General features: G+C 46.3%; 46 non-coding genes and 3 pseudogenes across 46 annotated transcripts; all 49 read right to left on the bottom strand.

The window, feature by feature from the left end:
* Nucleotides 1-302: 302 nt before the first annotated feature.
* Nucleotides 303-421, bottom strand: LOC144069575 (5S ribosomal RNA). Its single transcript, XR_013298629.1, has one exon. It is a non-coding gene; the product is annotated as a 5S ribosomal RNA (ribosomal RNA).
* A 316-nt stretch (nt 422-737) lies between these two features.
* LOC144069520 (5S ribosomal RNA) lies at nt 738-856 on the bottom strand. Its single transcript, XR_013298578.1, has one exon. It is a non-coding gene; the product is annotated as a 5S ribosomal RNA (ribosomal RNA).
* A 316-nt stretch (nt 857-1,172) lies between these two features.
* On the bottom strand, nt 1,173-1,291 carry LOC144069845 (5S ribosomal RNA). Its single transcript, XR_013298798.1, has one exon. It is a non-coding gene; the product is annotated as a 5S ribosomal RNA (ribosomal RNA).
* A 316-nt stretch (nt 1,292-1,607) lies between these two features.
* Nucleotides 1,608-1,726, bottom strand: LOC144069844 (5S ribosomal RNA). Its single transcript, XR_013298797.1, has one exon. It is a non-coding gene; the product is annotated as a 5S ribosomal RNA (ribosomal RNA).
* A 316-nt stretch (nt 1,727-2,042) lies between these two features.
* On the bottom strand, nt 2,043-2,161 carry LOC144070161 (5S ribosomal RNA). Its single transcript, XR_013299101.1, has one exon. It is a non-coding gene; the product is annotated as a 5S ribosomal RNA (ribosomal RNA).
* A 316-nt stretch (nt 2,162-2,477) lies between these two features.
* Nucleotides 2,478-2,596, bottom strand: LOC144069843 (5S ribosomal RNA). The gene has a single exon (XR_013298796.1). It is a non-coding gene; the product is annotated as a 5S ribosomal RNA (ribosomal RNA).
* A 316-nt stretch (nt 2,597-2,912) lies between these two features.
* On the bottom strand, nt 2,913-3,031 carry LOC144070069 (5S ribosomal RNA). Its single transcript, XR_013299014.1, has one exon. It is a non-coding gene; the product is annotated as a 5S ribosomal RNA (ribosomal RNA).
* Nucleotides 3,032-3,347: 316 nt separating this feature from the next.
* Nucleotides 3,348-3,466, bottom strand: LOC144069765 (5S ribosomal RNA; annotated as a pseudogene).
* Nucleotides 3,467-3,774: 308 nt separating this feature from the next.
* LOC144069842 (5S ribosomal RNA) lies at nt 3,775-3,893 on the bottom strand. The gene has a single exon (XR_013298795.1). It is a non-coding gene; the product is annotated as a 5S ribosomal RNA (ribosomal RNA).
* Nucleotides 3,894-4,209: 316 nt separating this feature from the next.
* LOC144069636 (5S ribosomal RNA) lies at nt 4,210-4,328 on the bottom strand. Its single transcript, XR_013298685.1, has one exon. It is a non-coding gene; the product is annotated as a 5S ribosomal RNA (ribosomal RNA).
* A 316-nt stretch (nt 4,329-4,644) lies between these two features.
* LOC144069442 (5S ribosomal RNA) lies at nt 4,645-4,763 on the bottom strand. The gene has a single exon (XR_013298502.1). It is a non-coding gene; the product is annotated as a 5S ribosomal RNA (ribosomal RNA).
* Nucleotides 4,764-5,071: 308 nt separating this feature from the next.
* Nucleotides 5,072-5,190, bottom strand: LOC144070174 (5S ribosomal RNA). Its single transcript, XR_013299112.1, has one exon. It is a non-coding gene; the product is annotated as a 5S ribosomal RNA (ribosomal RNA).
* A 316-nt stretch (nt 5,191-5,506) lies between these two features.
* On the bottom strand, nt 5,507-5,625 carry LOC144070125 (5S ribosomal RNA). Its single transcript, XR_013299067.1, has one exon. It is a non-coding gene; the product is annotated as a 5S ribosomal RNA (ribosomal RNA).
* Nucleotides 5,626-5,941: 316 nt separating this feature from the next.
* LOC144069841 (5S ribosomal RNA) lies at nt 5,942-6,060 on the bottom strand. Its single transcript, XR_013298794.1, has one exon. It is a non-coding gene; the product is annotated as a 5S ribosomal RNA (ribosomal RNA).
* Nucleotides 6,061-6,376: 316 nt separating this feature from the next.
* LOC144070173 (5S ribosomal RNA) lies at nt 6,377-6,495 on the bottom strand. The gene has a single exon (XR_013299111.1). It is a non-coding gene; the product is annotated as a 5S ribosomal RNA (ribosomal RNA).
* Nucleotides 6,496-6,803: 308 nt separating this feature from the next.
* On the bottom strand, nt 6,804-6,922 carry LOC144069609 (5S ribosomal RNA). Its single transcript, XR_013298660.1, has one exon. It is a non-coding gene; the product is annotated as a 5S ribosomal RNA (ribosomal RNA).
* Nucleotides 6,923-7,238: 316 nt separating this feature from the next.
* LOC144069839 (5S ribosomal RNA) lies at nt 7,239-7,357 on the bottom strand. Its single transcript, XR_013298793.1, has one exon. It is a non-coding gene; the product is annotated as a 5S ribosomal RNA (ribosomal RNA).
* A 316-nt stretch (nt 7,358-7,673) lies between these two features.
* LOC144069640 (5S ribosomal RNA) lies at nt 7,674-7,792 on the bottom strand. Its single transcript, XR_013298689.1, has one exon. It is a non-coding gene; the product is annotated as a 5S ribosomal RNA (ribosomal RNA).
* A 316-nt stretch (nt 7,793-8,108) lies between these two features.
* LOC144069838 (5S ribosomal RNA) lies at nt 8,109-8,227 on the bottom strand. Its single transcript, XR_013298792.1, has one exon. It is a non-coding gene; the product is annotated as a 5S ribosomal RNA (ribosomal RNA).
* A 316-nt stretch (nt 8,228-8,543) lies between these two features.
* Nucleotides 8,544-8,662, bottom strand: LOC144069608 (5S ribosomal RNA). Its single transcript, XR_013298659.1, has one exon. It is a non-coding gene; the product is annotated as a 5S ribosomal RNA (ribosomal RNA).
* A 316-nt stretch (nt 8,663-8,978) lies between these two features.
* Nucleotides 8,979-9,097, bottom strand: LOC144069836 (5S ribosomal RNA). Its single transcript, XR_013298790.1, has one exon. It is a non-coding gene; the product is annotated as a 5S ribosomal RNA (ribosomal RNA).
* A 316-nt stretch (nt 9,098-9,413) lies between these two features.
* On the bottom strand, nt 9,414-9,532 carry LOC144069574 (5S ribosomal RNA). Its single transcript, XR_013298628.1, has one exon. It is a non-coding gene; the product is annotated as a 5S ribosomal RNA (ribosomal RNA).
* Nucleotides 9,533-9,848: 316 nt separating this feature from the next.
* On the bottom strand, nt 9,849-9,967 carry LOC144069573 (5S ribosomal RNA). The gene has a single exon (XR_013298627.1). It is a non-coding gene; the product is annotated as a 5S ribosomal RNA (ribosomal RNA).
* Nucleotides 9,968-10,283: 316 nt separating this feature from the next.
* LOC144069518 (5S ribosomal RNA) lies at nt 10,284-10,402 on the bottom strand. The gene has a single exon (XR_013298576.1). It is a non-coding gene; the product is annotated as a 5S ribosomal RNA (ribosomal RNA).
* A 316-nt stretch (nt 10,403-10,718) lies between these two features.
* Nucleotides 10,719-10,837, bottom strand: LOC144069835 (5S ribosomal RNA). The gene has a single exon (XR_013298789.1). It is a non-coding gene; the product is annotated as a 5S ribosomal RNA (ribosomal RNA).
* Nucleotides 10,838-11,153: 316 nt separating this feature from the next.
* On the bottom strand, nt 11,154-11,272 carry LOC144069834 (5S ribosomal RNA). The gene has a single exon (XR_013298788.1). It is a non-coding gene; the product is annotated as a 5S ribosomal RNA (ribosomal RNA).
* Nucleotides 11,273-11,588: 316 nt separating this feature from the next.
* On the bottom strand, nt 11,589-11,707 carry LOC144069752 (5S ribosomal RNA; annotated as a pseudogene).
* Nucleotides 11,708-12,023: 316 nt separating this feature from the next.
* LOC144070155 (5S ribosomal RNA) lies at nt 12,024-12,142 on the bottom strand. Its single transcript, XR_013299095.1, has one exon. It is a non-coding gene; the product is annotated as a 5S ribosomal RNA (ribosomal RNA).
* Nucleotides 12,143-12,458: 316 nt separating this feature from the next.
* LOC144070160 (5S ribosomal RNA) lies at nt 12,459-12,577 on the bottom strand. Its single transcript, XR_013299100.1, has one exon. It is a non-coding gene; the product is annotated as a 5S ribosomal RNA (ribosomal RNA).
* Nucleotides 12,578-12,893: 316 nt separating this feature from the next.
* On the bottom strand, nt 12,894-13,012 carry LOC144069833 (5S ribosomal RNA). Its single transcript, XR_013298787.1, has one exon. It is a non-coding gene; the product is annotated as a 5S ribosomal RNA (ribosomal RNA).
* Nucleotides 13,013-13,328: 316 nt separating this feature from the next.
* On the bottom strand, nt 13,329-13,447 carry LOC144070068 (5S ribosomal RNA). Its single transcript, XR_013299013.1, has one exon. It is a non-coding gene; the product is annotated as a 5S ribosomal RNA (ribosomal RNA).
* Nucleotides 13,448-13,763: 316 nt separating this feature from the next.
* On the bottom strand, nt 13,764-13,882 carry LOC144069764 (5S ribosomal RNA; annotated as a pseudogene).
* A 308-nt stretch (nt 13,883-14,190) lies between these two features.
* Nucleotides 14,191-14,309, bottom strand: LOC144069832 (5S ribosomal RNA). Its single transcript, XR_013298786.1, has one exon. It is a non-coding gene; the product is annotated as a 5S ribosomal RNA (ribosomal RNA).
* A 316-nt stretch (nt 14,310-14,625) lies between these two features.
* LOC144069635 (5S ribosomal RNA) lies at nt 14,626-14,744 on the bottom strand. Its single transcript, XR_013298684.1, has one exon. It is a non-coding gene; the product is annotated as a 5S ribosomal RNA (ribosomal RNA).
* A 316-nt stretch (nt 14,745-15,060) lies between these two features.
* LOC144069441 (5S ribosomal RNA) lies at nt 15,061-15,179 on the bottom strand. Its single transcript, XR_013298501.1, has one exon. It is a non-coding gene; the product is annotated as a 5S ribosomal RNA (ribosomal RNA).
* Nucleotides 15,180-15,487: 308 nt separating this feature from the next.
* On the bottom strand, nt 15,488-15,606 carry LOC144070172 (5S ribosomal RNA). Its single transcript, XR_013299110.1, has one exon. It is a non-coding gene; the product is annotated as a 5S ribosomal RNA (ribosomal RNA).
* A 316-nt stretch (nt 15,607-15,922) lies between these two features.
* LOC144070124 (5S ribosomal RNA) lies at nt 15,923-16,041 on the bottom strand. Its single transcript, XR_013299066.1, has one exon. It is a non-coding gene; the product is annotated as a 5S ribosomal RNA (ribosomal RNA).
* A 316-nt stretch (nt 16,042-16,357) lies between these two features.
* LOC144069831 (5S ribosomal RNA) lies at nt 16,358-16,476 on the bottom strand. The gene has a single exon (XR_013298785.1). It is a non-coding gene; the product is annotated as a 5S ribosomal RNA (ribosomal RNA).
* A 316-nt stretch (nt 16,477-16,792) lies between these two features.
* Nucleotides 16,793-16,911, bottom strand: LOC144070171 (5S ribosomal RNA). The gene has a single exon (XR_013299109.1). It is a non-coding gene; the product is annotated as a 5S ribosomal RNA (ribosomal RNA).
* Nucleotides 16,912-17,219: 308 nt separating this feature from the next.
* LOC144069607 (5S ribosomal RNA) lies at nt 17,220-17,338 on the bottom strand. The gene has a single exon (XR_013298658.1). It is a non-coding gene; the product is annotated as a 5S ribosomal RNA (ribosomal RNA).
* A 316-nt stretch (nt 17,339-17,654) lies between these two features.
* Nucleotides 17,655-17,773, bottom strand: LOC144069830 (5S ribosomal RNA). The gene has a single exon (XR_013298784.1). It is a non-coding gene; the product is annotated as a 5S ribosomal RNA (ribosomal RNA).
* Nucleotides 17,774-18,089: 316 nt separating this feature from the next.
* Nucleotides 18,090-18,208, bottom strand: LOC144069470 (5S ribosomal RNA). Its single transcript, XR_013298529.1, has one exon. It is a non-coding gene; the product is annotated as a 5S ribosomal RNA (ribosomal RNA).
* Nucleotides 18,209-18,524: 316 nt separating this feature from the next.
* LOC144069669 (5S ribosomal RNA) lies at nt 18,525-18,643 on the bottom strand. The gene has a single exon (XR_013298717.1). It is a non-coding gene; the product is annotated as a 5S ribosomal RNA (ribosomal RNA).
* Nucleotides 18,644-18,959: 316 nt separating this feature from the next.
* Nucleotides 18,960-19,078, bottom strand: LOC144069829 (5S ribosomal RNA). Its single transcript, XR_013298783.1, has one exon. It is a non-coding gene; the product is annotated as a 5S ribosomal RNA (ribosomal RNA).
* A 316-nt stretch (nt 19,079-19,394) lies between these two features.
* On the bottom strand, nt 19,395-19,513 carry LOC144069682 (5S ribosomal RNA). Its single transcript, XR_013298729.1, has one exon. It is a non-coding gene; the product is annotated as a 5S ribosomal RNA (ribosomal RNA).
* Nucleotides 19,514-19,829: 316 nt separating this feature from the next.
* Nucleotides 19,830-19,948, bottom strand: LOC144069550 (5S ribosomal RNA). The gene has a single exon (XR_013298606.1). It is a non-coding gene; the product is annotated as a 5S ribosomal RNA (ribosomal RNA).
* A 316-nt stretch (nt 19,949-20,264) lies between these two features.
* On the bottom strand, nt 20,265-20,383 carry LOC144069828 (5S ribosomal RNA). Its single transcript, XR_013298782.1, has one exon. It is a non-coding gene; the product is annotated as a 5S ribosomal RNA (ribosomal RNA).
* A 316-nt stretch (nt 20,384-20,699) lies between these two features.
* LOC144069549 (5S ribosomal RNA) lies at nt 20,700-20,818 on the bottom strand. Its single transcript, XR_013298605.1, has one exon. It is a non-coding gene; the product is annotated as a 5S ribosomal RNA (ribosomal RNA).
* A 316-nt stretch (nt 20,819-21,134) lies between these two features.
* On the bottom strand, nt 21,135-21,253 carry LOC144069827 (5S ribosomal RNA). Its single transcript, XR_013298781.1, has one exon. It is a non-coding gene; the product is annotated as a 5S ribosomal RNA (ribosomal RNA).
* Between the last annotated feature and the right edge of the window lie 14 nt (nt 21,254-21,267).

Below are 21,267 nucleotides of genomic sequence, written 5' to 3'. Positions count from 1 at the left end.
ACAAATCCCCTTTGGAAATCCGAACGGTCCATAGTCTTGCATGTGGATCGTGTATTTGGATATTTGGATCGGGTGTGGAGGGTGAGGGGTCCTCTTTGGAGAACCCTTCGTTAAAGGAGTCGACTTTGTTGCCGCTTGCTCTTCTTTTGCTTCATTACTTCTACAACTACGGGAATGAAGATTATCAGAAGGAGAGCTTCAATAAAATGTTGTGAGATGTGCAGAGGAGGGAAGTCTTTCATGATTTAGGAGGTCAAAAGGAGATGAACATCCATGAAATGTCGAAAATGGTTTTGACAAGATGCTTACAGCACCTGGTATTCCCAAGCAGTCTCCCACCCATGTACTAACCAGGCCCAACCCTGCTTAGCTTCCAAGATCAGACGAGATCGGGCGTTTTCAGGGTAGTATGGCCGTGAGCAACAGTGTCGCTGAACAAATCCCCTTTGGAAATCCGAACGGTCCATAGTCTTGCATGTGGATCGTGTATTTGTATATTTGGATCGGGTGTGGAGGGTGAGGGGTCCTCTTTGGAGAACCCTTCGTTAAAGGAGTCGACTTTGTTGCCGCTTGCTCTTCTTTTGCTTTATTACTTCTACAACTACGGGAATGAAGATTATCAGAAGGAGAGCTTCAATAAAATGTTGTGAGGTGTGCAGAGGAGGGAAGTCTTTCATGATTTAGGAGGTCAAAAGGAGATGAACATCCATGAAATGTCGAAAATGGTTTTGACAAGATGCTTACAGCACCTGGTATTCCCAAGCGGTCTCCCATCCAGGTACTAACCAGGCCCAACCCTGCTTGGCTTCCAAAATCAGACGAGATCGGGCGTTTTCAGGGTAGTATGGCCGTGAGCAACATTGTCGCTGAACAAATCCCCTTTGGAAATCCGAACGGTCCATAGTCTTGCATGTGGATCGTGTATTAGGATATTTGGATCGGGTGTGGAGGGTGAGGGGTCCTCTTTGGAGAACCCTTCGTTAAAGGAGTCGACTTTGTTGCCGCTTGCTATTCTTTTGCTTTATTACTTCTACAACTACGGGAATGAAGATTATCAGAAGGAGAGCTTCAATAAAATGTTGTGAGATGTGCAGAGGAGGGAAGTCTTTCATGATTTAGGAGGTCAAAAGGAGATGAACATCCATGAAATGTCGAAAATGGTTTTGACAAGATGCTTACAGCACCTGGTATTCCCAAGCGGTCTCCCATCCAGGTACTAACCAGGCCCAACCCTGCTTAGCTTCCGAGATCAGACGAGATCGGGCGTTTTCAGGGTAGTATGGCCGTGAGCAACATTGCCGCTGAACAAATCCCCTTTGGAAATCCGAACGGTCCATAGTCTTGCATGTGGATCGTGTATTTGGATATTTGGATCGGGTGTGGAGGGTGAGGGGTCCTCTTTGGAGAACCCTTCGTTAAAGGAGTCGACTTTGTTGCCGCTTGCTCTTCTTTTGCTTTATTACTTCTACAACTACGGGAATGAAGATTATCAGAAGGAGAGCTTCAATAAAATGTTGTGAGATGTGCAGAGGAGGGAAGTCTTTCATGATTTAGGAGGTCAAAAGGAGATGAACATCCATGAAATGTCGAAAATGGTTATGACAAGATGCTTACAGCACCTGGTATTCCCAAGCGGTCTCCCATCCAGGTACTAACCAGGCCCAACCCTGCTTAGCTTCCGAGATCAGACGAGATCGGGCGTTTTCAGGGTAGTATGGCCGTGAGCAACATTTTCGCTGAACAAATCCCCTTTGGAAATCCGAACGGTCCATAGTCTTGCATGTGGATCGTGTATTTGGATATTTGGATCGGGTGTGGAGGGTGAGGGGTCCTCTTTGGAGAACCCTTCGTTAAAGGAGTCGACTTTGTTGCCGCTTGCTCTTCTTTTGCTTTATTACTTCTACAACCACGGGAATGAAGATTATCAGAAGGAGAGCTTCAATAAAATGTTGTGAGATGTGCAGAGGAGGGAAGTCTTTCATGATTTAGGAGGTCAAAAGGAGATGAACATCCATGAAATGTCGAAAATGGTTTTGACAAGATGCTTACAGCACCTGGTATTCCCAAGCGGTCTCCCATCCAGGTACTAACCAGGCCCAACCCTGCTTAGCTTCCGAGATCAGACGAGATCGGGCGTTTTCAGGGTAGTATGGCGGTGAGCAACATTGACGCTGAACAAATCCCCTTTGGAAATCCGAACGGTCCATAGTCTTGCATGTGGATCGTGTATTTGGATATTTGGATCGGGTGTGGAGGGTGAGGGGTCCTCTTTGGAGAACCTTTCGTTAAAGGAGTCGACTTTGTTGCCGCTTGCTCTTCTTTTGCTTTATTACTTCTACAACTACGGGAATGAAGATTATCAGAAGGAGAGCTTCAATAAAATGTTGTAAGATGTGCAGAGGAGGGAAGTCTTTCATGATTTAGGAGGTCAAAAGGAGATGAACATCCATGAAATGTCGAAAATGGTTTTGACAAGATGCTTACAGCACCTGGTATTCCCAAGCGGTCTCCCATCCAGGTACTAACCAGGCCCAACCCTGCTTAGCTTCCGAGATCAGACGAGATCGGGCGTTTTCAGGGTAGTATGGCCGTGAGCAACATTGTCGCTGAACAAATACCCTTTGGAAATCCGAACGGTCCATAGTCTGGCATGTGGATCGTGTATTTGGATATTTGGATCGGGTGTGGAGGGTGAGGGGTCCTCTTTGGAGAACCCTTCGTTAAAGGAGTCGACTTTGTTGCCGCTTGCTCTTCTTTTGCTTTATTACTTCTACAACTACGGGAATGAAGATTATCAGAAGGAGAGCTTCAATAAAATGTTGTGAGATGTGCAGAGGAGGGAAGTCTTTCATGATTTAGGAGGTCAAAAGGAGATGAACATCCATGAAATGTCGAAAATGGTTTTGACAAGATGCTTACAGCACCTGGTATTCCCAAGCGGTCTCCCATCCAGGTACTAACCAGGCCCAACCTTGCTTAGCTTCCGAGATCAGACGAGATCGGGCGTTTTCAGGGTAGTATGGCCGTGAGCAACATTGTCGCTGAACAAATCCCCTTTGGAAATCCGAACGGTCCATAGTCTTGCATGTGGATCGTGTATTTGGATATTTGGATCGGGTGTGGAGGGTGAGGGGTCCTCTTTGGAGAACCCTTCGTTAAAGGAGTCGACTTTGTTGCCGCTTGCTCTTCTTTTGCTTTATTACTTCTACAACTACGGGAATGAAGATTATCAGAAGGAGAGCTTCAATAAAATGTTGTGAGATGTGCAGAGGAGGGAAGTCTTTCATGATTTAGGAGGTCAAAAGGAGATGAACATCCATGAAATGTCGAAAATGGTTTTGACAAGATGCTTACAGCACCTGGTATTCCCAAGCGGTCTCCCATCCAGGTACTAACCAGGCCCAACCCTGCATAGCTTCCGAGATACGCCGAGATCGGGCGTTTTCAGGGTAGTATGGCCGTGAGCAACATTGTCACTGAACAAATCCCCTTTGGAAATCCGAACGGTCCATAGTCTTGCATGTGGATCGTGTATTTGGATCGGGTGTGGAGGGTGAGGGGTCCTCTTTGGAGAACCTTTCGTTAAAGGAGTCGACTTTGTTGCCGCTTGCTCTTCTTTTGCTTTATTACTTCTACAACTACGGGAATGAAGATTATCAGAAGGAGAGCTTCAATAAAATGTTGTGAGATGTGCAGAGGAGGGAAGTCTTTCATGATTTAGGAGGTCAAAAGGAGATGAACATCCATGAAATGTCGAAAATGGTTTTGACAAGATGCTTACAGCACCTGGTATTCCCAAGCGGTCTCCCATCCAGGTACTAACCAGGCCCAACCCTGCTTAGCTTCCGAGATCAGACGAGATCGGGCGTTTTCAGGGTAGTATGGCCGTGAGCAACATTGTCGCTGAACAAATCCCCTTTGGAAATCCGAACGGTCCATAGTCTTGCATGTGGATCGTGTATTTGGATATTTGGATCGGGTGTGGAGGGTGAGGGGTCCTCTTTGGAGAACCCTTCGTTAAAGGAGTCGACTTTGTTGCCGCTTGCTCTTCTTTTGCTTTATTACTTCTACAACTACGGGAATGAAGATTATCAGAAGGAGAGCTTCAATAAAATTTTGTGAGATGTGCAGAGGAGGGAAGTCTTTCATGATTTAGGAGGTCAAAAGGAGATGAACATCCATGAAATGTCGAAAATGGTTTTGACAAGATGCTTACAGCACCTGGTATTCCCAAGCGGTCTCCCATCCAGGTACTAACCAGACCCAACCCTGCTTAGCTTCCGAGATGAGACGAGATCGGGCGTTTTCAGGGTAGTATGGCCGTGAGCAACATTGTCGCTGAACAAATCCCCTTTGGAAATCCGAACGGTCCATAGTCTTGCATGTGGATCGTGTATTTGGATATTTGGATCGGGTGTGGAGGGTGAGGGGTCCTCTTTGGAGAACCTTTCGTTAAAGGAGTCGACTTTGTTGCCGCTTGCTCTTCTTTTGCTTTATTACTTCTACAACTACGGGAATGAAGATTATCAGAAGGAGAGCTTCAATAAAATGTTGTGAGATGTGCAAAGGAGGGAAGTCTTTCATGATTTAGGAGGTCAAAAGGAGATGAACATCCATGAAATGTCGAAAATGGTTTTGACAAGATGCTTACAGCACCTGGTATTCCCAAGCAGTCTCCCATCCAGGTACTAACCAGGCCCAACCCTGCATAGCTTCCGAGATCAGACGAGATCGGGCGTTTTCAGGGTAGTATGGCCGTGAGCAACATTGTCACTGAACAAATCCCCTTTGGAAATCCGAACGGTCCATAGTCTTGCATGTGGATCGTGTATTTGGATCGGAGGTGGAGGGTGAGGGGTCTTCTTTGGAGAACCTTTCGTTAAAGGAGTCGACTTTGTTGCCGCTTGCTCTTCTTTTGCTTTATTACTTCTACAACTACGGGAATGAAGATTATCAGAAGGAGAGCTTCAATAAAATGTTGTGAGATGTGCAGAGGAGGGAAGTCTTTCATGATTTAGGAGGTCAAAAGGAGATGAACATCCATGAAATGTCGAAAATGGTTTTGACAAGATGCTTACAGCACCTGGTATTCCCAAGCGGTCTCCCATCCAGGTACTAACCAGGCCCAACCCTGCATAGCTTCCGAGATCAGACGAGATCGGGCGTTTTCAGGGTAGTATGGCCGTGAGCAACATTGTCACTGAACAAATCCCCTTTGGAAATCCGAACGGTCCATAGTCTTGCATGTGGATCGTGTATTTGGATATTTGGATCGGGTGTGGAGGGTGAGGGGTCCTCTTTGGAGAACCCTTCGTTAAAGGAGTCGACTTTGTTGACGCTTGCTCTTCTTTTGCTTTATTACTTCTACAACTACGGGAATGAAGATTATCAGAAGGAGAGCTTCAATAAAATGTTGTGAGATGTGCAGAGGAGGGAAGTCTTTCATGATTTAGGAGGTCAAAAGGAGATGAACATCCATGAAATGTCGAAAATGGTTTTGACAAGCTGCTTACAGCACCTGGTATTCCCAAGCGGTCTCCCATCCAGGTACTAACCAGGCCCAAGCCTGCTTAGCTTCCGAGATCAGACGAGATCGGGCGTTTTCAGGGTAGTATGGCCGTGAGCAACATTGTCGCTGAACAAATCCCCTTTGGAAAGCCGAACGGTCCATAGTCTTGCATGTGGATCGTGTATTTGGATATTTGGATCGGGTGTGGAGGGTGAGGGGTCCTCTTTGGAGAACCCTTCGTTAAAGGAGTCGACTTTGTTGCCGCTTGCTCTTCTTTTGCTTTATTACTTCTACAACTACGGGAATGAAGATTATCAGAAGGAGAGCTTCAATAAAATGTTGTGAGATGTGCAGAGGAGGGAAGTCTTTCATGATTTAGGAGGTCAAAAGGTGATGAACATCCATGAAATGTCGAAAATGGTTTTGACAAGATGCTTACAGCACCTGGTATTCCCAAGCGGTCTCCCATCCAGGTACTAACCAGGCCCAACCCTGCTTAGCTTCCGAGATCAGACGAGATCGGGCGTTTTCAGGGTAGTATGGCCGTGAGCAACATTGCCGCTGAACAAATCCCCTTTGAAAATCCGAACGGTCCATAGTCTTGCATGTGGATCGTGTATTTGGATATTTGGATCGGGTGTGGAGGGTGAGGGGTCCTCTTTGGAGAACCCTTCGTTAAAGGCGTCGACTTTGTTGCCGCTTGCTCTTCTTTTGCTTTATTACTTCTACAACTACGGGAATGAAGATTATCAGAAGGAGAGCTTCAATAAAATGTTGTGAGATGTGCAGAGGAGGGAAGTCTTTCATGATTTAGGAGGTCAAAAGGAGATGAACATCCATGAAATGTCGAAAATGGTTTTGACAAGATGCTTACAGCACCTGGTATTCCCAAGCGGTCTCCCATCCAGGTACTAACCAGGCCCAACCCTGCATAGCTTCCGAGATCAGACGAGATCGGGCGTTTTCAGGGTAGTATGGCCGTGAGCAACATTGTCACTGAACAAATCCCCTTTGGAAATCCGAACGGTCCATAGTCTTGCATGTGGATCGTGTATTTGGATCGGGTGTGGAGGGTGAGGGGTCCTCTTTGGAGAACCTTTCGTTAAAGGAGTCGACTTTGTTGCCGCTTGCTCTTCTTTTGCTTTATTACTTCTACAACTACGGGAATGAAGATTATCAGAAGGAGAGCTTCAATAAAATGTTGTGAGATGTGCAGAGGAGGGAAGTCTTTCATGATTTAGGAGGTCAAAAGGAGATGAACATCCATGAAATGTCGAAAATGGTTTTGACAAGATGCTTACAGCACCTGGTATTCCCAAGCGGTCTCCCATCCAGGTACTAACCAGGCCCAACCCTGCATAGCTTCCGAGATCATACGAGATCGGGCGTTTTCAGGGTAGTATGGCCGTGAGGAACATTGTCACTGAACAAATCCCCTTTGGAAATCCGAACGGTCCATAGTCTTGCATGTGGATCGTGTATTTGGATATTTGGATCGGGTGTGGAGGGTGAGGGGTCCTCTTTGGAGAACCCTTCGTTAAAGGAGTCGACTTTGTTGCCGCTTGCTCTTCTTTTGCTTTATTACTTCTACAACTACGGGAATGAAGATTATCAGAAGGAGAGCTTCAATAAAATGTTGTGAGATGTGCAGAGGAGGGAAGTCTTTCATGATTTAGGAGGTCAAAAGGAGATGAACATCCATGAAATGTCGAAAATGGTTTTGACAAGATGCTTACAGCACCTGGTATTCCCAAGCGGTCTCCCATCCAGGTACTAACCAGGCCCAACCCTGCTTAGCTTCCGAGATCAGACGAGATCGGGCGTTTTCAGGGTAGTATGGCCGTGAGCAACATTGCCGCTGAACAAATCCCCTTTGGAAATCCGAACGGTCCATAGTCTTGCATGTGGATCGTGTATTTGGATATTTGGATCGGGTGTGGAGGGTGAGGGGTCCTCTTTGGAGAACCCTTCGTTAAAGGAGTCGACTTTGTTGCCTCTTGCTCTTCTTTTGCTTTATTACTTCTACAACTACGGGAATGAAGATTATCAGAAGGAGAGCTTCAATAAAATGTTGTGAGATGTGCAGAGGAGGGAAGTCTTTCATGATTTAGGAGGTCAAAAGGAGATGAACATCCATGAAATGTCGAAAACGGTTTTGACAAGATGTTTCCAGCACCTGGTATTCCCAAGCGGTCTCCCATCCAGGTACTAACCAGGCCCAACCCTGCTTAGCTTCCGAGATCAGACGAGATCGGGCGTTTTCAGGGTAGTATGGCCGTGCGCAACATTGTCTCTGAACAAATCCCCTTTGGAAATCCGAACGGTCCATAGTCTTGCATGTGGATCGTGTATTTGGATATTTGGATCGGGTGTGGAGGGTGAGGGGTCCTCTTTGGAGAACCCTTCGTTAAAGGAGTCGACTTTGTTGCCGCTTGCTCTTCTTTTGCTTTATTACTTCTACAACTACGGGAATGAAGATTATCAGAAGGAGAGCTTCAATAAAATGTTGTGAGATGTGCAGAGGAGGGAAGTCTTTCATGATTTAGGAGGTCAAAAGGAGATGAACATCCATGAAATGTCGAAAATGGTTTTGACAAGATGCTTACAGCACCTGGTATTCCCAAGCGGTCTCCCATCCAGGTACTAACCAGGCCCAACCCTGCTTAGCTTCCGAGATCAGACGAGATCGGGCGTTTTCAGGGTAGTATGGCCGTGAGCAACATTGTCGCTGAACAAATCCCCTTTGGAAATCCGAACGGTCCATAGTCTTGCATGTGGATCGTGTATTTGGATATTTGGATCGGGTGTGGAGGGTGAGGGGTCCTCTTTGGAGAACCTTTCGTTAAAGGAGTCGACTTTGTTGCCGCTTGCTCTTCTTTTGCTTTATTACTTCTACAACTACGGGAATGAAGATTATCAGAAGGAGAGCTTCAATAAAATGTTGTGAGATGTGCAGAGGAGGGAAGTCTTTCATGATTTAGGAGGTCAAAAGGAGATGAACATCCATGAAATGTCGAAAATGGTTTTGACAAGATGCTTACAGCACCTGGTATTCCCAAGCGGTCTCCCATCCAGGTACTAACCAGGCCCAACCCTGCATAGCTTCCGAGATCATACGAGATCGGGCGTTTTCAGGGTAGTATGGCCGTGAGGAACATTGTCACTGAACAAATCCCCTTTGGAAATCCGAACGGTCCATAGTCTTGCATGTGGATCGTGTATTTGGATATTTGGATCGGGTGTGGAGGGTGAGGGGTCCTCTTTGGAGAACCCTTCGTTAAAGGAGTCGACTTTGTTGCCGCTTGCTCTTCTTTTGCTTTATTACTTCTACAACTACGGGAATGAAGATTATCAGAAGGAGAGCTTCAATAAAATGTTGTGAGATGTGCAGAGGAGGGAAGTCTTTCATGATTTAGGAGGTCAAAAGGAGATGAACATCCATGAAATGTCGAAAATGGTTTTGACAAGATGCTTACAGCACCTGGTATTCCCAAGCGGTCTCCCATCCAGGTACTAACCAGGCCCAACCCTGCTTAGCTTCCGAGATCAGACGAGATCGGGCGTTTTCAGGGTAGTATGGCCGTGAGCAACATTGCCGCTGAACAAATCCCCTTTGGAAATCCGAACGGTCCATAGTCTTGCATGTGGATCGTGTATTTGGATATTTGGATCGGGTGTGGAGGGTGAGGGGTCCTCTTTGGAGAACCCTTCGTTAAAGGAGTCGACTTTGTTGCCTCTTGCTCTTCTTTTGCTTTATTACTTCTACAACTACGGGAATGAAGATTATCAGAAGGAGAGCTTCAATAAAATGTTGTGAGATGTGCAGAGGAGGGAAGTCTTTCATGATTTAGGAGGTCAAAAGGAGATGAACATCCATGAAATGTCGAAAATGGTTTTGACAAGATGCTTACAGCACCTGGTATTCCCAAGCAGTCTCCCACCCATGTACTAACCAGGCCCAACCCTGCTTAGCTTCCAAGATCAGACGAGATCGGGCGTTTTCAGGGTAGTATGGCCGTGAGCAACAGTGTCGCTGAACAAATCCCCTTTGGAAATCCGAACGGTCCATAGTCTTGCATGTGGATCGTGTATTTGGATATTTGGATCGGGTGTGGAGGGTGAGGGGTCCTCTTTGGAGAACCCTTCGTTAAAGGAGTCGACTTTGTTGCCGCTTGCTCTTCTTTTGCTTCATTACTTCTACAACTACGGGAATGAAGATTATCAGAAGGAGAGCTTCAATAAAATGTTGTGAGATGTGCAGAGGAGGGAAGTCTTTCATGATTTAGGAGGTCAAAAGGAGATGAACATCCATGAAATGTCGAAAATGGTTTTGACAAGATGCTTACAGCACCTGGTATTCCCAAGCAGTCTCCCACCCATGTACTAACCAGGCCCAACCCTGCTTAGCTTCCAAGATCAGACGAGATCGGGCGTTTTCAGGGTAGTATGGCCGTGAGCAACAGTGTCGCTGAACAAATCCCCTTTGGAAATCCGAACGGTCCATAGTCTTGCATGTGGATCGTGTATTTGTATATTTGGATCGGGTGTGGAGGGTGAGGGGTCCTCTTTGGAGAACCCTTCGTTAAAGGAGTCGACTTTGTTGCCGCTTGCTCTTCTTTTGCTTTATTACTTCTACAACTACGGGAATGAAGATTATCAGAAGGAGAGCTTCAATAAAATGTTGTGAGGTGTGCAGAGGAGGGAAGTCTTTCATGATTTAGGAGGTCAAAAGGAGATGAACATCCATGAAATGTCGAAAATGGTTTTGACAAGATGCTTACAGCACCTGGTATTCCCAAGCGGTCTCCCATCCAGGTACTAACCAGGCCCAACCCTGCTTGGCTTCCAAAATCAGACGAGATCGGGCGTTTTCAGGGTAGTATGGCCGTGAGCAACATTGTCGCTGAACAAATCCCCTTTGGAAATCCGAACGGTCCATAGTCTTGCATGTGGATCGTGTATTAGGATATTTGGATCGGGTGTGGAGGGTGAGGGGTCCTCTTTGGAGAACCCTTCGTTAAAGGAGTCGACTTTGTTGCCGCTTGCTATTCTTTTGCTTTATTACTTCTACAACTACGGGAATGAAGATTATCAGAAGGAGAGCTTCAATAAAATGTTGTGAGATGTGCAGAGGAGGGAAGTCTTTCATGATTTAGGAGGTCAAAAGGAGATGAACATCCATGAAATGTCGAAAATGGTTTTGACAAGATGCTTACAGCACCTGGTATTCCCAAGCGGTCTCCCATCCAGGTACTAACCAGGCCCAACCCTGCTTAGCTTCCGAGATCAGACGAGATCGGGCGTTTTCAGGGTAGTATGGCCGTGAGCAACATTGCCGCTGAACAAATCCCCTTTGGAAATCCGAACGGTCCATAGTCTTGCATGTGGATCGTGTATTTGGATATTTGGATCGGGTGTGGAGGGTGAGGGGTCCTCTTTGGAGAACCCTTCGTTAAAGGAGTCGACTTTGTTGCCGCTTGCTCTTCTTTTGCTTTATTACTTCTACAACTACGGGAATGAAGATTATCAGAAGGAGAGCTTCAATAAAATGTTGTGAGATGTGCAGAGGAGGGAAGTCTTTCATGATTTAGGAGGTCAAAAGGAGATGAACATCCATGAAATGTCGAAAATGGTTATGACAAGATGCTTACAGCACCTGGTATTCCCAAGCGGTCTCCCATCCAGGTACTAACCAGGCCCAACCCTGCTTAGCTTCCGAGATCAGACGAGATCGGGCGTTTTCAGGGTAGTATGGCCGTGAGCAACATTTTCGCTGAACAAATCCCCTTTGGAAATCCGAACGGTCCATAGTCTTGCATGTGGATCGTGTATTTGGATATTTGGATCGGGTGTGGAGGGTGAGGGGTCCTCTTTGGAGAACCCTTCGTTAAAGGAGTCGACTTTGTTGCCGCTTGCTCTTCTTTTGCTTTATTACTTCTACAACCACGGGAATGAAGATTATCAGAAGGAGAGCTTCAATAAAATGTTGTGAGATGTGCAGAGGAGGGAAGTCTTTCATGATTTAGGAGGTCAAAAGGAGATGAACATCCATGAAATGTCGAAAATGGTTTTGACAAGATGCTTACAGCACCTGGTATTCCCAAGCGGTCTCCCATCCAGGTACTAAGCAGGCCCAACCCTGCTTAGCTCCCGGGAGCAAACGAGATCGGGCGTTTTCAGGGTAGTATGGCCGTGAGCAACATTGTCGCTGAACAAATCCCCTTTGGAAATCCGAACGGTCCATAGTCTTGCATGTGGATCGTGTATTTGGATATTTGGATCGGGTGTGGAGGGTGAGGGGTCCTCTTTGGAGAACCCTTCGTTAAAGGAGTCGACTTTGTTGCCGCTTGCTCTTCTTTTGCTTTATTACTTCTACAACTACGGGAATGAAGATTATCAGAAGGAGAGCTTCAATAAAATGTTGTGAGATGTGCAGAGGAGGGAAGTCTTTCATGATTTAGGAGGTCAAAAGGAGATGAACATCCATGAAATGTCGAAAATGGTTTTGACAAGATGCTTACAGCACCTGGTATTCCCAAGCGGTCTCCCATCCAGGTACTAACCAGGCCCAAACCTGCTTAGCTTCCGAGATCAGACGAGATCGGGCGTTTTCAGGGTAGTATGGCCGTGAGCAACATTGTCGCTGAACAAATCCCCTTTGGAAATCCGAACGGTCCATAGTCTTGCATGTGGATCGTGTATTTGGATATTTGGATCGTGTGTGGAGGGTGAGGGGTCCTCTTTGGAGAACCCTTCGTTAAAGGAGTCGACTTTGTTGCCGCTTGCTCTTCTTTTGCTTTATTACTTCTACAACTACGGGAATGAAGATTATCAGAAGGAGAGCTTTAATAAAATGTTGTGAGATGTGCAGAGGAGGGAAGTCTTTCATGATTTAGGAGGTCAAAAGGAGATGAACATCCATGAAATGTCGAAAATGGTTTTGACAAGATGCTTACAGCACCTGGTATTCCCAAGCGGTCTCCCATCCAGGTACTAACCAGGCCCAACCCTGCTTAGCTTCCGAGATCAGACGAGATCGGGCGTTTTCAGGGTAGTATGGCGGTGAGCAACATTGACGCTGAACAAATCCCCTTTGGAAATCCGAACGGTCCATAGTCTTGCATGTGGATCGTGTATTTGGATATTTGGATCGGGTGTGGAGGGTGAGGGGTCCTCTTTGGAGAACCTTTCGTTAAAGGAGTCGACTTTGTTGCCGCTTGCTCTTCTTTTGCTTTATTACTTCTACAACTACGGGAATGAAGATTATCAGAAGGAGAGCTTCAATAAAATGTTGTAAGATGTGCAGAGGAGGGAAGTCTTTCATGATTTAGGAGGTCAAAAGGAGATGAACATCCATGAAATGTCGAAAATGGTTTTGACAAGATGCTTACAGCACCTGGTATTCCCAAGCGGTCTCCCATCCAGGTACTAACCAGGCCCAACCCTGCTTAGCTTCCGAGATCAGACGAGATCGGGCGTTTTCAGGGTAGTATGGCCGTGAGCAACATTGTCGCTGAACAAATACCCTTTGGAAATCCGAACGGTCCATAGTCTGGCATGTGGATCGTGTATTTGGATATTTGGATCGGGTGTGGAGGGTGAGGGGTCCTCTTTGGAGAACCCTTCGTTAAAGGAGTCGACTTTGTTGCCGCTTGCTCTTCTTTTGCTTTATTACTTCTACAACTACGGGAATGAAGATTATCAGAAGGAGAGCTTCAATAAAATGTTGTGAGATGTGCAGAGGAGGGAAGTCTTTCATGATTTAGGAGGTCAAAAGGAGATGAACATCCATGAAATGTCGAAAATGGTTTTGACAAGATGCTTACAGCACCTGGTATTCCCAAGCGGTCTCCCATCCAGGTACTAACCAGGCCCAACCTTGCTTAGCTTCCGAGATCAGACGAGATCGGGCGTTTTCAGGGTAGTATGGCCGTGAGCAACATTGTCGCTGAACAAATCCCCTTTGGAAATCCGAACGGTCCATAGTCTTGCATGTGGATCGTGTATTTGGATATTTGGATCGGGTGTGGAGGGTGAGGGGTCCTCTTTGGAGAACCCTTCGTTAAAGGAGTCGACTTTGTTGCCGCTTGCTCTTCTTTTGCTTTATTACTTCTACAACTACGGGAATGAAGATTATCAGAAGGAGAGCTTCAATAAAATGTTGTGAGATGTGCAGAGGAGGGAAGTCTTTCATGATTTAGGAGGTCAAAAGGAGATGAACATCCATGAAATGTCGAAAATGGTTTTGACAAGATGCTTACAGCACCTGGTATTCCCAAGCGGTCTCCCATCCAGGTACTAACCAGGCCCAACCCTGCATAGCTTCCGAGATACGCCGAGATCGGGCGTTTTCAGGGTAGTATGGCCGTGAGCAACATTGTCACTGAACAAATCCCCTTTGGAAATCCGAACGGTCCATAGTCTTGCATGTGGATCGTGTATTTGGATCGGGTGTGGAGGGTGAGGGGTCCTCTTTGGAGAACCTTTCGTTAAAGGAGTCGACTTTGTTGCCGCTTGCTCTTCTTTTGCTTTATTACTTCTACAACTACGGGAATGAAGATTATCAGAAGGAGAGCTTCAATAAAATGTTGTGAGATGTGCAGAGGAGGGAAGTCTTTCATGATTTAGGAGGTCAAAAGGAGATGAACATCCATGAAATGTCGAAAATGGTTTTGACAAGATGCTTACAGCACCTGGTATTCCCAAGCGGTCTCCCATCCAGGTACTAACCAGGCCCAACCCTGCTTAGCTTCCGAGATCAGACGAGATCGGGCGTTTTCAGGGTAGTATGGCCGTGAGCAACATTGTCGCTGAACAAATCCCCTTTGGAAATCCGAACGGTCCATAGTCTTGCATGTGGATCGTGTATTTGGATATTTGGATCGGGTGTGGAGGGTGAGGGGTCCTCTTTGGAGAACCCTTCGTTAAAGGAGTCGACTTTGTTGCCGCTTGCTCTTCTTTTGCTTTATTACTTCTACAACTACGGGAATGAAGATTATCAGAAGGAGAGCTTCAATAAAATTTTGTGAGATGTGCAGAGGAGGGAAGTCTTTCATGATTTAGGAGGTCAAAAGGAGATGAACATCCATGAAATGTCGAAAATGGTTTTGACAAGATGCTTACAGCACCTGGTATTCCCAAGCGGTCTCCCATCCAGGTACTAACCAGACCCAACCCTGCTTAGCTTCCGAGATGAGACGAGATCGGGCGTTTTCAGGGTAGTATGGCCGTGAGCAACATTGTCGCTGAACAAATCCCCTTTGGAAATCCGAACGGTCCATAGTCTTGCATGTGGATCGTGTATTTGGATATTTGGATCGGGTGTGGAGGGTGAGGGGTCCTCTTTGGAGAACCTTTCGTTAAAGGAGTCGACTTTGTTGCCGCTTGCTCTTCTTTTGCTTTATTACTTCTACAACTACGGGAATGAAGATTATCAGAAGGAGAGCTTCAATAAAATGTTGTGAGATGTGCAGAGGAGGGAAGTCTTTCATGATTTAGGAGGTCAAAAGGAGATGAACATCCATGAAATGTCGAAAATGGTTTTGACAAGATGCTTACAGCACCTGGTATTCCCAAGCAGTCTCCCATCCAGGTACTAACCAGGCCCAACCCTGCATAGCTTCCGAGATCAGACGAGATCGGGCGTTTTCAGGGTAGTATGGCCGTGAGCAACATTGTCACTGAACAAATCCCCTTTGGAAATCCGAACGGTCCATAGTCTTGCATGTGGATCGTGTATTTGGATCGGAGGTGGAGGGTGAGGGGTCTTCTTTGGAGAACCTTTCGTTAAAGGAGTCGACTTTGTTGCCGCTTGCTCTTCTTTTGCTTTATTACTTCTACAACTACGGGAATGAAGATTATCAGAAGGAGAGCTTCAATAAAATGTTGTGAGATGTGCAGAGGAGGGAAGTCTTTCATGATTTAGGAGGTCAAAAGGAGATGAACATCCATGAAATGTCGAAAATGGTTTTGACAAGATGCTTACAGCACCTGGTATTCCCAAGCGGTCTCCCATCCAGGTACTAACCAGGCCCAACCCTGCATAGCTTCCGAGATCAGACGAGATCGGGCGTTTTCAGGGTAGTATGGCCGTGAGCAACATTGTCACTGAACAAATCCCCTTTGGAAATCCGAACGGTCCATAGTCTTGCATGTGGATCGTGTATTTGGATATTTGGATCGGGTGTGGAGGGTGAGGGGTCCTCTTTGGAGAACCCTTCGTTAAAGGAGTCGACTTTGTTGACGCTTGCTCTTCTTTTGCTTTATTACTTCTACAACTACGGGAATGAAGATTATCAGAAGGAGAGCTTCAATAAAATGTTGTGAGATGTGCAGAGGAGGGAAGTCTTTCATGATTTAGGAGGTCAAAAGGAGATGAACATCCATGAAATGTCGAAAATGGTTTTGACAAGCTGCTTACAGCACCTGGTATTCCCAAGCGGTCTCCCATCCAGGTACTAACCAGGCCCAAGCCTGCTTAGCTTCCGAGATCAGACGAGATCGGGCGTTTTCAGGGTAGTATGGCCGTGAGCAACATTGTCGCTGAACAAATCCCCTTTGGAAAGCCGAACGGTCCATAGTCTTGCATGTGGATCGTGTATTTGGATATTTGGATCGGGTGTGGAGGGTGAGGGGTCCTCTTTGGAGAACCCTTCGTTAAAGGAGTCGACTTTGTTGCCGCTTGCTCTTCTTTTGCTTTATTACTTCTACAACTACGGGAATGAAGATTATCAGAAGGAGAGCTTCAATAAAATGTTGTGAGATGTGCAGAGGAGGGAAGTCTTTCATGATTTAGGAGGTCAAAAGGTGATGAACATCCATGAAATGTCGAAAATGGTTTTGACAAGATGCTTACAGCACCTGGTATTCCCAAGCGGTCTCCCATCCAGGTACTAACCAGGCCCAACCCTGCTTAGCTTCCGAGATCAGACGAGATCGGGCGTTTTCAGGGTAGTATGGCCGTGAGCAACATTGCCGCTGAACAAATCCCCTTTGAAAATCCGAACGGTCCATAGTCTTGCATGTGGATCGTGTATTTGGATATTTGGATCGGGTGTGGAGGGTGAGGGGTCCTCTTTGGAGAACCCTTCGTTAAAGGCGTCGACTTTGTTGCCGCTTGCTCTTCTTTTGCTTTATTACTTCTACAACTACGGGAATGAAGATTATCAGAAGGAGAGCTTCAATAAAATGTTGTGAGATGTGCAGAGGAGGGAAGTCTTTCATGATTTAGGAGGTCAAAAGGAGATGAACATCCATGAAATGTCGAAAATGGTTTTGACAAGATGCTTACAGCACCTGGTATTCCCAAGCGGTCTCCCATCCAGGTACTAACCAGGCCCAACCCTGCATAGCTTCCGAGATCAGACGAGATCGGGCGTTTTCAGGGTAGTATGGCCGTGAGCAACATTGTCACTGAACAAATCCCCTTTGGAAATCCGAACGGTCCATAGTCTTGCATGTGGATCGTGTATTTGGATCGGGTGTGGAGGGTGAGGGGTCCTCTTTGGAGAACCTTTCGTTAAAGGAGTCGACTTTGTTGCCGCTTGCTCTTCTTTTGCTTTATTACTTCTACAACTACGGGAATGAAGATTATCAGAAGGAGAGCTTCAATAAAATGTTGTGAGATGTGCAGAGGAGGGAAGTCTTTCATGATTTAGGAGGTCAAAAGGAGATGAACATCCATGAAATGTCGAAAATGGTTTTGACAAGATGCTTACAGCACCTGGTATTCCCAAGCGGTCTCCCATCCAGGTACTAACCAGGCCCAACCCTGCATAGCTTCCGAGATCATACGAGATCGGGCGTTTTCAGGGTAGTATGGCCGTGAGGAACATTGTCACTGAACAAATCCCCTTTGGAAATCCGAACGGTCCATAGTCTTGCATGTGGATCGTGTATTTGGATATTTGGATCGGGTGTGGAGGGTGAGGGGTCCTCTTTGGAGAACCCTTCGTTAAAGGAGTCGACTTTGTTGCCGCTTGCTCTTCTTTTGCTTTATTACTTCTACAACTACGGGAATGAAGATTATCAGAAGGAGAGCTTCAATAAAATGTTGTGAGATGTGCAGAGGAGGGAAGTCTTTCATGATTTAGGAGGTCAAAAGGAGATGAACATCCATGAAATGTCGAAAATGGTTTTGACAAGATGCTTACAGCACCTGGTATTCCCAAGCGGTCTCCCATCCAGGTACTAACCAGGCCCAACCCTGCTTAGCTTCCGAGATCAGACGAGATCGGGCGTTTTCAGGGTAGTATGGCCGTGAGCAACATTGCCGCTGAACAAATCCCCTTTGGAAATCCGAACGGTCCATAGTCTTGCATGTGGATCGTGTATTTGGATATTTGGATCGGGTGTGGAGGGTGAGGGGTCCTCTTTGGAGAACCCTTCGTTAAAGGAGTCGACTTTGTTGCCTCTTGCTCTTCTTTTGCTTTATTACTTCTACAACTACGGGAATGAAGATTATCAGAAGGAGAGCTTCAATAAAATGTTGTGAGATGTGCAGAGGAGGGAAGTCTTTCATGATTTAGGAGGTCAAAAGGAGATGAACATCCATGAAATGTCGAAAACGGTTTTGACAAGATGCTTCCAGCACCTGGTATTCCCAAGCGGTCTCCCATCCAGGTACTAACCAGGCCCAACCCTGCTTAGCTTCCGAGATCAGACGAGATCGGGCGTTTTCAGGGTAGTATGGCCGTGCGCAACATTGTCTCTGAACAAATCCCCTTTGGAAATCCGAACGGTCCATAGTCTTGCATGTGGATCGTGTATTTGGATATTTGGATCGGGTGTGGAGGGTGAGGGGTCCTCTTTGGAGAACCCTTCGTTAAAGGAGTCGACTTTGTTGCCGCTTGCTCTTCTTTTGCTTTATTACTTCTACAACTACGGGAATGAAGATTATCAGAAGGAGAGCTTCAATAAAATGTTGTGAGATGTGCAGAGGAGGGAAGTCTTTCATGATTTAGGAGGTCAAAAGGAGATGAACATCCATGAAATGTCCAAAATGGTTTTGACAAGATGCTTACAGCACCTGGTATTCCCAAGCGGTCTCCCATCCAGGTACTAACCAGGCCCAACCCTGCTTAGCCTCCGAGATCAGGCGAGATTGGGCGTTTTCAGGGTAGTATGGCCGTGAGCAACATTGTCGCTGAACAAATCCCCTTTGGAAATCCGAACGGTCCATAGTTTTGCATGTGGATCGTGTATTTGGATATTTGGATCGGGTGTGGAGGGTGAGGGGTCCTCTTTGGAGAACCCTTCGTTAAAGGAGTCGACTTTGTTGCCGCTTGCTCTTCTTTTGCTTTATTACTTCTCCAACTACGGGAATGAAGATTATCAGAAGGAGAGCTTCAATAAAATGTTGTGAGATGTGCAGAGGAGGGAAGTCTTTCATGATTTAGGAGGTCAAAAGGAGATGAACATCCATGAAATGTCGAAAATGGTTTTGACAAGATGCTTACAGCACCTGGTATTCCCAAGCGGTCTCCCATCCAGGTACTAACCAGGCCCAACCCTGCTTAGCTTCCGAGATCAGACGAGATCGGGCGTTTTCAGGGTAGTATGGCCGTGAGCAACATTGTCGCTGAACAAATCCCCTTTGGAAATCCGAACGGTCCATAGTCTTGCATGTGGATCGTGTATTTGGATATTTGGATCGGGTGTGGAGGGTGAGGGGTCATCTTTGGAGAACCCTTCGTTAAAGGAGTCGACTTTGTTGCCGCTTGCTCTTCTTTTGCTTTATTACTTCTACAACTACGGGAATGAAGATTATCAGAAGGAGAGCTTCAATAAAATGTTGTGAGATGTGCAGAGGAGGGAAGTCTTTCATGATTTAGGAGGTCAAAAGGAGATGAACATCCATGAAATGTCGAAAATGGTTTTGACAAGATGCTTACAGCACCTGGTATTCCCAAGCGGTCTCCCATCCAGGTACTAACCAGGCCCAACCCTGCTTAGCTTCCTTGATCAGACGAGATCGGGGGTTTTCAGGGTAGTATGGCCGTGAGCAACATTGTCGCAGAACAAATCCCCTTTGGAAATCCGAACGGTCCATAGTCTTGCATGTGGATCGTGTATTTGGATATTTGGATCGGGTGTGGAGGGTGAGGGGTCCTCTTTGGAGAACCCTTCGTTAAAGGAGTCGACTTTGTTGCCGCTTGCTCTTCTTTTGCTTTATTACTTCTACAACTACGGGAATGAAGATTATCAGAAGGAGAGCTTCAATAAAATGTTGTGAGATGTGCAGAGGAGGGAAGTCTTTCATGATTTAGGAGGTCAAAAGGAGATGAACATCCATGAAATGTCGAAAATGGTTTTGACAAGATGCTTACAGCACCTGGTATTCCAAAGCGGTCTCCCATCCAGGTACTAACCAGGCCCAACCCTGCTTAGCTTCCGAGATCAGACGAGATCGGACGTTTTCGGGGTAGTATGGCCGTGAGCAGCATTGTCGCTGAACAAATCCCCTTTGGAAATCCGAACGGTCCATAGTCTTGCATGTGGATCGTGTATTTGGATATTTGGATCGGGTGTGGAGGGTGAGGGGTCCTCTTTGGAGAACCCTTCGTTAAAGGAGTCAACTTTGTTGCCGCTTGCTCCTCTTTTGCTTTATTACTTCTACAACTACGGGAATGAAGATTATCAGAAGGAGAGCTTCAATAAAATGTTGTGAGATGTGCAGAGGAGGGAAGTCTTTCATGATTTAGGAGGTCAAAAGGAGATGAACATCCATGAAATGTCGAAAATGGTTTTGACAAGATGCTTACAGCACCTGGTATTCCCAAGCGGTCTCCCATCCAGGTACTAACCAGGCCCAACCCTGCTTAGCTTCCGAGATCAGACGAGATCGGGCGTTTTCAGGGTAGTATGGCCGTGAGCAACATTGCCGCTGAACAAATCCCCTTTGGAAATCCGAACGGTCCATAGTCTTGCATGTGGATCGTGTATTTGGATATTTGGATCGGGTGTGGAGGGTGAGGGGTCCTCTTTGGAGAACCCTTCGTTAAAGGAGTCGACTTTGTTGCCGCTTGCTCTTCTTTTGCTTTATTACTTCTACAACTACGGGAATGAAGATTATCAGAAGGAGAGCTTCAATAAAATGTTGTGAGATGTGCAGAGGAGGGAAGTCTTTCATGATTTAGGAGGTCAAAAGGAGATGAACATCCATGAAATGTCGAAAATGGTTTTGACAAGATGCTTACAGCACCTGGTATTCCAAAGCGGTCTCCCATCCAGGTACTAACCAGGCCCAACCCTGCTTAGCTTCCGAGATCAGACGAGATCGGACGTTTTCGGGGTAGTATGGCCGTGAGCAGCATTGTCGCTGAACAAATCCCCTTTGGAAATCCGAACGGTCCATAGTCTTGCATGTGGATCGTGTATTTGGATATTTGGATCGGGTGTGGAGGGTGAGGGGTCCTCTTTGGAGAACCCTTCGTTAAAGGAGTCAACTTTGTTGCCGCTTGCTCCTCTTTTGCTTTATTACTTCTACAACTACGGGAATGAAGATTATCAGAAGGAGAGCTTCAATAAAATGTTGTGAGATGTGCAGAGGAGGGAAGTCTTTCATGATTTAGGAGGTCAAAAGGAGATGAACATCCATGAAATGTCGAAAATGGTTTTGACAAGATGCTTACAGCACCTGGTATTCCCAAGCGGTCTCCCATCCAGGTACTAACCAGGCCCAACCCTGCTTAGCTTCCGAGATCAGACGAGATCGGGCGTTTTCAGGGTAGTATGGCCGTGAGCAACATTGTCGCTGA

This window comes from Stigmatopora argus, chromosome 24 (genome assembly GCF_051989625.1).
Source record: "Stigmatopora argus isolate UIUO_Sarg chromosome 24, RoL_Sarg_1.0, whole genome shotgun sequence".
NCBI classification, from domain to species: Eukaryota; Metazoa; Chordata; class Actinopteri; order Syngnathiformes; family Syngnathidae; genus Stigmatopora; species Stigmatopora argus.
This window is presented reverse-complemented; position numbering and strand designations above follow the sequence as displayed.